The sequence below is a fragment of the Brienomyrus brachyistius genome, chromosome 20 (genome assembly GCF_023856365.1).
Source record: "Brienomyrus brachyistius isolate T26 chromosome 20, BBRACH_0.4, whole genome shotgun sequence".
Taxonomy (NCBI): Eukaryota; Metazoa; Chordata; class Actinopteri; order Osteoglossiformes; family Mormyridae; genus Brienomyrus; species Brienomyrus brachyistius.
In genome coordinates, this window is record NC_064552.1 from 4,920,183 (window position 1) to 4,929,766 (window position 9,584).

The following is a 9,584-nucleotide window of genomic DNA, read 5'->3' on the forward strand; positions in this document are numbered from 1 at the left end:
GAGCTTGGAACAGTTAATTAAATGTTGATTATTTAAAACATGGACATTTTATTATTTATTAAGGAATAAAAGCAAATAGGCTTTGGCATTCTTGAAAAAGAAATTTTAAAATCTTTTAAACGGGTCTCATCCTTAAGATTGGTTTAACATACATGAACAACAAAGACTACTTCATTAAGAGCTTACAAACAGCTCCATGCAATAAGATCACAAAACACTCAAGCAAAACCATAAGTCTTTCTTACTGATCCTATAGTATGCCTTTTTCTGAAAGTTGCTTTGCTTGAAAAGCATTTGCCTAATAAATAAACGTCAAATGTAAATATCTGCTGTGAGCTTGGTCTGTGCACGGCATTCCCCGAGCGACTATCTGTGTGATCGGCCCTCGCTAAATGTCGACAAGTCTGTTGGCTCGCAGCCTCCTCCAGGTCATCAGAAGTGAACGATGCTGTTTACAAAGCCTCACCCTGCTTCCATTTCAAGGGCAAAGCTACTCGACTCCGAAGTTGTCTCATCGGCTCACTCATCCGCGGTCGTCAACTGAGGCTGTGCCTCTTGGTCTTCAAAGGGATCGAAATAAAAAAAAAAATGGCAGAGTAAAATTATATCACAGCAATCACCTCCACGGCATCTGTCAACAACGGATGTCAGGAGGATACGATCGCGGGGCAAATTCTGCCTGTTAGTGCACCCAGCGGACTTCGCGCTTTGTTTCTCGACTTATAAGGGCGCCTCTCCGAGGTCAGGCCTGTGAAAAAACCTCCAAACGACCTCAACCGACGCGTGGCCCCACTCTCAGAAGCGCTTTAAATATTATCCGAGGGGGGTCAGGAGGCCGGCGGTAAAAATAATTCAGACGGCGTTCCGGTTAATTAATCACACTTGTGAGTCGAGAGAGGCGTCCCAGCCTGAATTAAGATGGGAGCCGCGCTGGCCGTGACGCGGTCAGTTCGAGTTAAGATTTCAATTACGTGAGAGCCTGTGAACGGGGGAGTCTGCGGCGATGTCAGGGGGAATATCGCTGACAAGGGCTGCGGGCGGCTACTGCGCAGCTGGGTGCAGCCTGCAAAGAGCGGAACCTTCCAACAGCAGTGCCGTACGTGGCCGGCGAAAGCGCCTGTCACAACGTTTTAGAGGTTCTCCTCAAAGTGCTGAGACAAAGTGTTTCCTTCACACTTACAAGGAACAGCGTGACGGTGTCGGGACCCGGACTTGGGACCCGGAGTTGGCACATCACGCTCCTCCAACAGATCCGTGTTTGTCCCTCCGGACCGAGAACTCAAAGTGAATCACGCCGGTAAAAAATGTCTCCGTGCTGTTTGACACTAACGTTTGTAACTGGCCGTTCTGTGGAAGCTCAGCCTAGTCACACTACGCCTAACTGGCTCCTCGGCTGCCGTAAACTTCAGATGTACTGTCTGCCTCGCTTGTATGTTGTTATGGACAAAGTGTCTTACTTAATAAATGTAAATAAATAAATACACGTACTGCACTGTGCAAAAGTCTTAGGCAGTCAGAGAAAATGGTGTTTACATGATCTTCATGTTGGTGTAAGACTTCCATCCATCCATCCATTTTCCAAACTGCTTATCGGGGGGTGAACGGGGGACTCTGCAGGGGGTCCGGAGCCTATCCCGGAAGCAATGGGCACGAGGCAGGGAACAACCCAGGACGGGGGGCCAGCCCATTACAGGGCACACTCACACACCATTCACTCTCACATGCACACCTATGGGCAATTTAGCAACCCCAATTAGCCTCAGCATGTTTTTGGACTGTGGGGGGAAACCGGAGTACCCGGAGGAAACCCCACGACGACATGGGGAGAACATGCAAACTCCGCACACATGTGACCCAGGCGGAGACTCGAACCCGGGTCCCAGCGGTGTGAGGCAACAGTGCTAACCACTGCACCACCATGCCGTCCCCAGTGTAAGACTTCATAAAAATAATTTAATTCATTGATTAAGTGAGCTGATGGTGAAAGGTAACACATACATGGAATGGCTGAGGTGCCCCTGAGGAGGGGTTGGGGACCTTAAGCGATGTTCATCTAGCCATCCAGCAAGTTTCCAGCTACCGTTTTGCAGAACAGAAGACATTATTCTCAGTTTTTATTGTGTCACTGTCAATTTGCATATGTTTTTTGTTAAATTGTGTTTTTTTTCTGAGCAGATATACACTTACTATCCAGATAAAGGAAAATTTTAAGGCTATTTGACTGCCTAAGACTTTTGCACTTTACTATAAATAAATAAATGCAAATGTCTTGTGTTGCAAATGGACAGAAACTAAATGTACACGGTACTGGTATGCAGACTTATTTAAGGCGTCTCTGTGTTTTCCAGTAAATTCGAGTGGAACGGTTCCTGGTGCGACACCCTACAAAAATTCTCATTCGGCTAACAGCTATTTTATATAGCAACTTGCATCTTTTTCTTGCTTATGTTCTGTAGTTTTTGCATATATTGTACAGTGAAGCGTTTCTGCTATGCGTCTTGGAATATTGTCCTATACCTCATTCTTGGCACCAAACCGCAACAAATTCTGGTATGTTTACACATACTGGCAATGAATAGCTCATAGTCTGAATATACAGTAGGTGTCCCTCAAGCAGGGTGTGAGCACATAAAGTGAGCAGCTTCTCTGAGGTTCATGAGTCACGGACTGGCAGCAGCCTGGGACGCTTATTAGCACCTGTGCCGATCTGCACGGCAGCACGTCCACGAATGCGATCGTCGCATCGCCAGAAGGCGCAGTGGCCGACCCCTTCGCGGGACGCAAACGCGCAGTCAGCTGCTGTCGTCGTACGTTACGCTCAGAGAAAATGTCGAGGATGACACTTAGAACTATCCAACTGTAACAAATGTACTTATACTTACTTATAAAATGTATATAATTTCATAAATGTATTATAATACATAAATGGAATATGTAGATACTCTCAGTTTAAAGCTTTATTCTTCGTTTAAGCGAAGTATTTCTTTGAATACATCTTCTTGGGGGGGGGGACCCCTTTGATCATGCTACTTATCATTTTGGTCGAGGTTCACAGCCATCTTGTGAGACATTTCAATATATCTAACTAGCTACTGAATTTGGTAATTCAAATCCAGCCAGGAATACAGCGGCTGTAGTTTGAGGTCCTAATCTGTGCTTAAACACGACCCTGTATGAACCATCACAGAGGGTGAATCACGACTGGTTCATTATCAGGGCCGCTGAACTTAACCGACTTGATCCGGTCATGACATAACGGTTCTCCGAATGTTTGCTCCGCACTTCTGTTGGGTCACTCATGATTTTTTTGAACAAACCACGACCCGACACCTCAGCGGATGGCTGAGCGGTAGCATTCGACCTACAGGATTTCTTTTTATTTCGGCGGACGAGGTGGCATCAAAAGCTACCAATCCAGTGCAGTGCAAACCGAAAGATTCCGACAACCTTGCCGGTAAGATGGTAAGTTTACTCTGCCTTTCAAACTTGTTTTGGGAGAAACACGACAGGGACGATGACAGTAACGCAAAACGGCTTCCTTCAGTTCTCTCTCAACACAACGTGTCACACCTCTCACTCTGATTCTCAGCTGCATCTCTGTCTGCGCGTTAAGCTCTGCATTATTAAAATGTCCTGAAGTTTTTTTTTTTCCTACCCTGAGTTTATCACATTCGGCGCCAGGGAAGAAGCCGTCAGATGGCCGGGCGTTTTGTCTTTTCCGGTTCACGCTGGAGTTCTTATGCACGACGATGGCTGATTCACGACACGAAGGCATCACAGCAGGACTGGGAAATGACATCTGAGGAACTCGCTTCTGAGATGAGAAAATGGGAAACGGTGAGGAAATAGAATTGAATTTGTTCTGGCGTCTATCTCAGACATTTATACTTCTTAGTCAGTATTCATCATCCATTTACTTCACAGATATTTTTTTTCCACTATTAGCTATTTATAACTATTTTGACTATTTACATTACATCTGAAAATACGGTTTACTACTTACTAATTAGAATTATAGTTTATAAAAGAATGTCATATTATTAAGTGCAATTACCATTACTTTTGACTTAATGATACCTGATATTGATTTCATACTGCAGTGTACTGTACATAATCATAGACACTAATATATCAACACTAATTTCCTGGATCTGGGATTCCAACCTGCCTCCCTGCACGAATTCTAAATATATCTTTGGCCACCTGTTTCACACAGAACATGAATGATTATTTAATAATGAAAATGAAAGCATCACTATCTGTGGGTCTGACTGATCCATGCTGGTATATTCATCCACGTCAGTGACTCTGTAATGGAAACGGCATTCGTACAAACAGACTGGCATCATCCATCATTCCACCAGGACCGTCTTAGAGCTCAGTGTTGGGCGGTATTGAAAGCGAGCGACTCCCCTCTCGACGGAGACCAGTCTAATCATCCTGCATGCCAGACAGCTACCTGGAGAGGTCCATCTGGACCTGCTGGGGGGGGTGAGGTGGGGTGGGCCTCAGCGTGCGAGCTGGCCTTTGCTGGTGGGATGACCATGAAATCAACGAGCATCTGTTCCGATTTCTACCACCGTTTTAGACAGACGCAGGTCCACAGAATAAATCCTCTCAACTGATACTGCGTAGATGGGGCGTCGGTGAAGGGCTGTATTCTGTGTTCCAGCAGATTCCATGACAGCAGATTCCTCATGGTCCTTTGCTTGGAATTGTCTCTACAAAATACATCAAACCTGACCCACTGCCCTGGTTCTGCTGGGTGTCAGTAGACTCCGAAAGCCTAACATGCTAGACATCTGGCAAAAGGCTGGAAAACGTGATCACTGGAATAACGTGATCACACTAAACAAGACGACTGCACAGACGCCAACCATATAATGACGTCATAACGCATCCGTTAAGAGTCCGGAAGGTCCTGCTCATCGCTTTAGAGGTTTTGATGGATGGACTTTCACTCGCACGCTATATGACGGAAAGTGCTCATTACCAAGGATTCTCATAACCGTCATGTCACATTTTATTTTTCTCCATCCATCCATCCATCCATCCATCCATCCATCCATCCATCTTCTGAAAACACTTGTCCTATTCAGGGTCTGTGGGGTCTGGAGCCCATCCCAGAGGCTACTGGTGCAAGGCAAGGAACAACCGAGGATGGTGCCCCAACCCATTGCAGGGCACAGTGACTCACACACCAGTCACTGGTCACACATGCACACCTTGGGGCAATTTGGTAACAATCAACCATAGCATGTTTTTTGGACTGTGGGGGGAAACTACGAGTTACTTTTCCTAGTATACCTCAAGAACTCAAGTATAGCCGTAACGTTCCGAAAAGTTCATCTTTGTTTACGCACGGATTCTCTCGACTGTGATATTGTCTCGTCACTCATGCCGCGGCAAAACCATCACAGCCGCTGGGAGGTCTAACGCTGACAGAAGCTCCAATTTCATTCCCAGCAACGCTGAGCTGATCCTTCACCAGGTTTTTTTTTTAATTGTACACATTAAAAGTAGTGTCTGTCACACAAAAGGGACCTTTTTCAGCTTAATTGCTTTTCGGGGGCTGGGGGGGGGCAGCTTGCTTGAAGGCATCCTCCTGGACAACTCCCTGGGAAGTGCTACGGTACTTTTGCGGCGCCGTTAGCCAGACCCCTAGCGCTGAGCGCGCCGCTGTGGGATTACGCTCCGTCGTCCCAACTCCTTCGCTGGAGTTGGGGGCAGATCTTTCAGGTCATCCAGTCTCCAATTAACGCCTCCGTTCATTGGGCGAACAGTCGGCAGCAGACTGAGGACCCCTGTCTAGGCTCTCTTTTTACAAACAATACCATTAATAGGAATATAGACAAAGAAATGCCCTGTGAATGATCTGTCATTTTGACTTCACACCAAAAGTGTTTACACTGTGAGCAGACAAAACTATCAGAAATAAATAAGAAAAAAAGGCCCAACTGCAAAGCGGGAGAGGGGCTTAATGATATTTCGTAGTGGGGGTGAAAGAGGGGCAGGGAAAGGCCAACCAGCCGAAGGGAGGGAGAGGGGGAGTCAGGTGACTGGGATTATCCGTATTGATTTGTTCCACCTGTCTTTCATTCTCAGCCGTTTGTATATACTGTGTTCCGATTCACTCTGTCCCCAGTAATCTGAAATGTGTCCCTAAACCCCCTACCCTTCACTTGGGTCCCATTCCCCTCCCTAAGCTCCAGTCCCAAGACAGATGAAATTTCATTTTCCATTGTCCAACCGGTAACAGTTTGCTGTTGTGTCGGCCCGGGCTTCATCTCTCCCAGACAACAGAAAGTTGGTTCCTATTGAACGCTGTCGGCTGCTTTGTGAGTCGTGAGGTTCTGTTCTGCATCTCCATCCCAGACGGACTGAACAGGGCCGGGAAAACTAGACAGATGCCTTGGGCCCAGAAAAAGTCGTGAAAAAAATTATACTATGTACTACAGAATTCAGATTTAGACAAAATAAAAAAATACAAAAATAATAAAACCATATATATATACATATATATATATATATATATATATATATATACATATATATATATATATATATATATATATATACATATATATATATATATATATATATACATATATATATATATATATATATATATATATATATACATATATATATATATATATATATATATATATATATATCAAAATGAATGTTTATGTGCAGGCAGAAACATGGTCGGCTCTCGCCACCCCGGTTGGGCTTTATCTAGAGCAGTGTTTCCCAACCCAGTTCCTGGGAAGCTCAGATGGGCCACATTTTTTCTCCCTTGTAGACCCCTGGCAATTAAGAACACGGAATACCTGGTATGGGTGTGTCGGGAGTTGGGAGGGAGCAAAAACGTGGACTGTCCGGGGGGGGGGGGGGGGGGGGGGTCTCCAAGGACTGGGTTGGGAAATGCTGGTTTTGGGCCCCTGAGAAATTAGGTCCAGCCTTAGGGCTAAATGAAGGGCAAAGACAATTAGCGGTAACTTCAAGTGCTTCAATTGTAATTAAGGAGTCTTATGACGGCTACTGAAACATTTGGAGAACGAGTCAAGGAGATGAAAACACAGTGCCCGCCCAAACACACACACACACACACACACACACACACACACACACACACACACAGACACACACACCTGCGCAGTCTCTGCTCAGGGACCTTCATTGCTTGGCATTGTTATCTTGTTGATTTATGCTCACCCTTGAGTCCAAGACTGAAGATCGTAAACCTTCCATACTGAGGCTACGCGGAGGATCTCCTCTCTGGGTGTGGCCTCGCTTCTGACCGCTCGGCAGCTCAGCCCGGATGCCAGCGGGAGGCTGCACACCTCTTACCTCCTCGGTGTTCGTTTCTTTAAGAGCTCTGTGTCTGATCTGCATGCAGACTCCATGGCTCCAAACGTCACAATAAATGACGTCCCTCCCGTTTAACTGGCTGCAGCAGTATTTTATCCGTCCGTTTTCTTTTACTGCACATTAAAGTGGAAAAAAAAATGTCAGTCTACTATGAAATTTCACACTTGACCGCCGCCGTTCCCGAGAGAACATAAAATGGCAAGATGGGACTTTTTCCCAGTGCACAGGTTGCTCTGGTTTCCTGTCAGACATCATTTTATTCAAACGGTCTTTGATATTATGGTGACTGTCATTTTTCGTTACTTTATGAGGTCAGGAATGGTCTGGAAACCACTGCAGGCTGCTGGTTTCCCCTTTCTGACAGTCAAATTGTACAGAAAAATTACATTTGTTATACACGTTTAAAGTTTCCTTCCCAAAACACAAGTACCATGCTTTTACTTCCATTGCATCCCATAATCCCCTTGGCTGGATATCCATCCATTTTCCATGACCTCAGGGTCATGGAACCTGGGGCCTATCCCAGAATGCACTGGATTTGAGGACCCCCCTGGATGGTCTCATTCCATCACAATGCACTCATTAGCCAAGTAGTATTTTCTCAAAAAGAAAGTTAAAGTAAACCTTGTAGCCAGCCAACCAAGTAATCAAACTGACCCATGAGTACATGAAAATGATATCCCTGAGGTGTGTATTTATTATAAACAGAAACAGTTTAAACAAACCCATCCATCTTTGTCCATATGCAACATGTGGAAAAGCTGTGATCTGTTTCAAAGTGGGCGGCCCCATTTTGGGAAAACGTGAACGACCATCATTTTGAAAAACAGTTGAGGTGCCTCTCACACATTTTATGAATGACTTTTTAACTTTTAAATGTGTGGGGAACTTAAGGGAGCCCAATGTATGCACACAAATGTTTATCAATCTACCTGTTTTTGGCCTTAGAACCAAATTAGGCAAACAACCATGGCTTAACATGGGTCATTTAAAACTTTGAAACCGTTAACAATACCGCTACTCTAGTACCACTGAGACACAGATATGAATGTGAGGCTTGGATTCTACACTCAATTGGTTGGTTGAAACAAAATCTTGGCCTGGACTATTACTCTCTGGACCTGGACTACCCACCTCTGATTGGGTGTGACAAGGATTCCACATTTCATTGCCTTGAAAGGTGTGGCTACACAAAATAAAACCACACTGACACCCGCATTAGTGCTTCTATCTCACTTATGGAGCTTTTCCACTGGCATACAGGAACCGAGCCGTACCGTGAACAGAGACTAGTTACAGAGTGGTTTCAGCGCGCTTCGGTTTTCCACTGCAAAGGTGTTGAGGGTTTGGATAGCCCGTATAAGTCATGTAAAACTGAAGGGATGCTTACTTATTGTTCACACGGAATACATCATGATTTACACGAGCCGTCTTACGTTACTATCAAATGTTAGTGGAATAAGCATTCGCTTGCATCCATTTGCACTACGAATCCATTCCGTTCGGCTGTTCTATAGTACTTTTTCAAATTGTAGATTGGAAAATTTCAAGTTCTGAGTAGACGGGCATGTATCAAATACATCACAATCTACGATACTAATAATCAGTGGCGGAACAACTGCACACAAGGCCCCGGGGCAAAACACCGATCGTATATATACATATTTACAAAGACTACAATAAAACATCCAGAAATATGGAGTCTAATGAAACGCAGTTTAAAGAAGGTAGCCTACCTGGCGAAATTGCAAACAAAGAAATTAAAAGGCCCACGGCATATAATCGGACTATATCCAAGCAGTTTTCAAGAACGCAGCCTAATTTAATTATTCTGGATCAACAAACGCAACCAGGCATAAACATTACGCACCTTCCTAGTCTTGATGTATGTCGTCAGACGGATGAGGACGTTAGGCATCCTACCCATCATGCACTGCAGGTTTTTACAAATCCCCCAAACGGAAAACCATTAAATACAAAAGGAACAGCTTAGTTTGACTTCAAAACATTACTATGTATTATATTTAAAGTTTGTTGTAGGGATGTTACAGATTTATTTTCAAAAACTTTAAAATTACACCATACACCCACCATAATAAGAATGTATACAAAAAATGACAGATATATAAAATTGCAAGTTACAATTAAATTCAAGTATCATATTCTATTTATCAAGAATATCAAAAAGGTTATATCAGTATTACTTT

The 9,584-nt window shown here is 44.3% G+C and overlaps 1 long non-coding RNA gene across 1 annotated transcript; it reads right to left on the bottom strand.

The window, feature by feature from the left end:
* Positions 1-6,212: 6,212 nt before the first annotated feature.
* Positions 6,213-9,234, bottom strand: LOC125715311 (uncharacterized). Its single transcript, XR_007384002.1, has 3 exons — positions 9,114-9,234; positions 7,222-7,490; positions 6,213-6,411 (listed from the first exon to the last, which is right to left on the bottom strand). It is a non-coding gene; the product is annotated as an uncharacterized LOC125715311 (long non-coding RNA).
* Between the last annotated feature and the right edge of the window lie 350 nt (positions 9,235-9,584).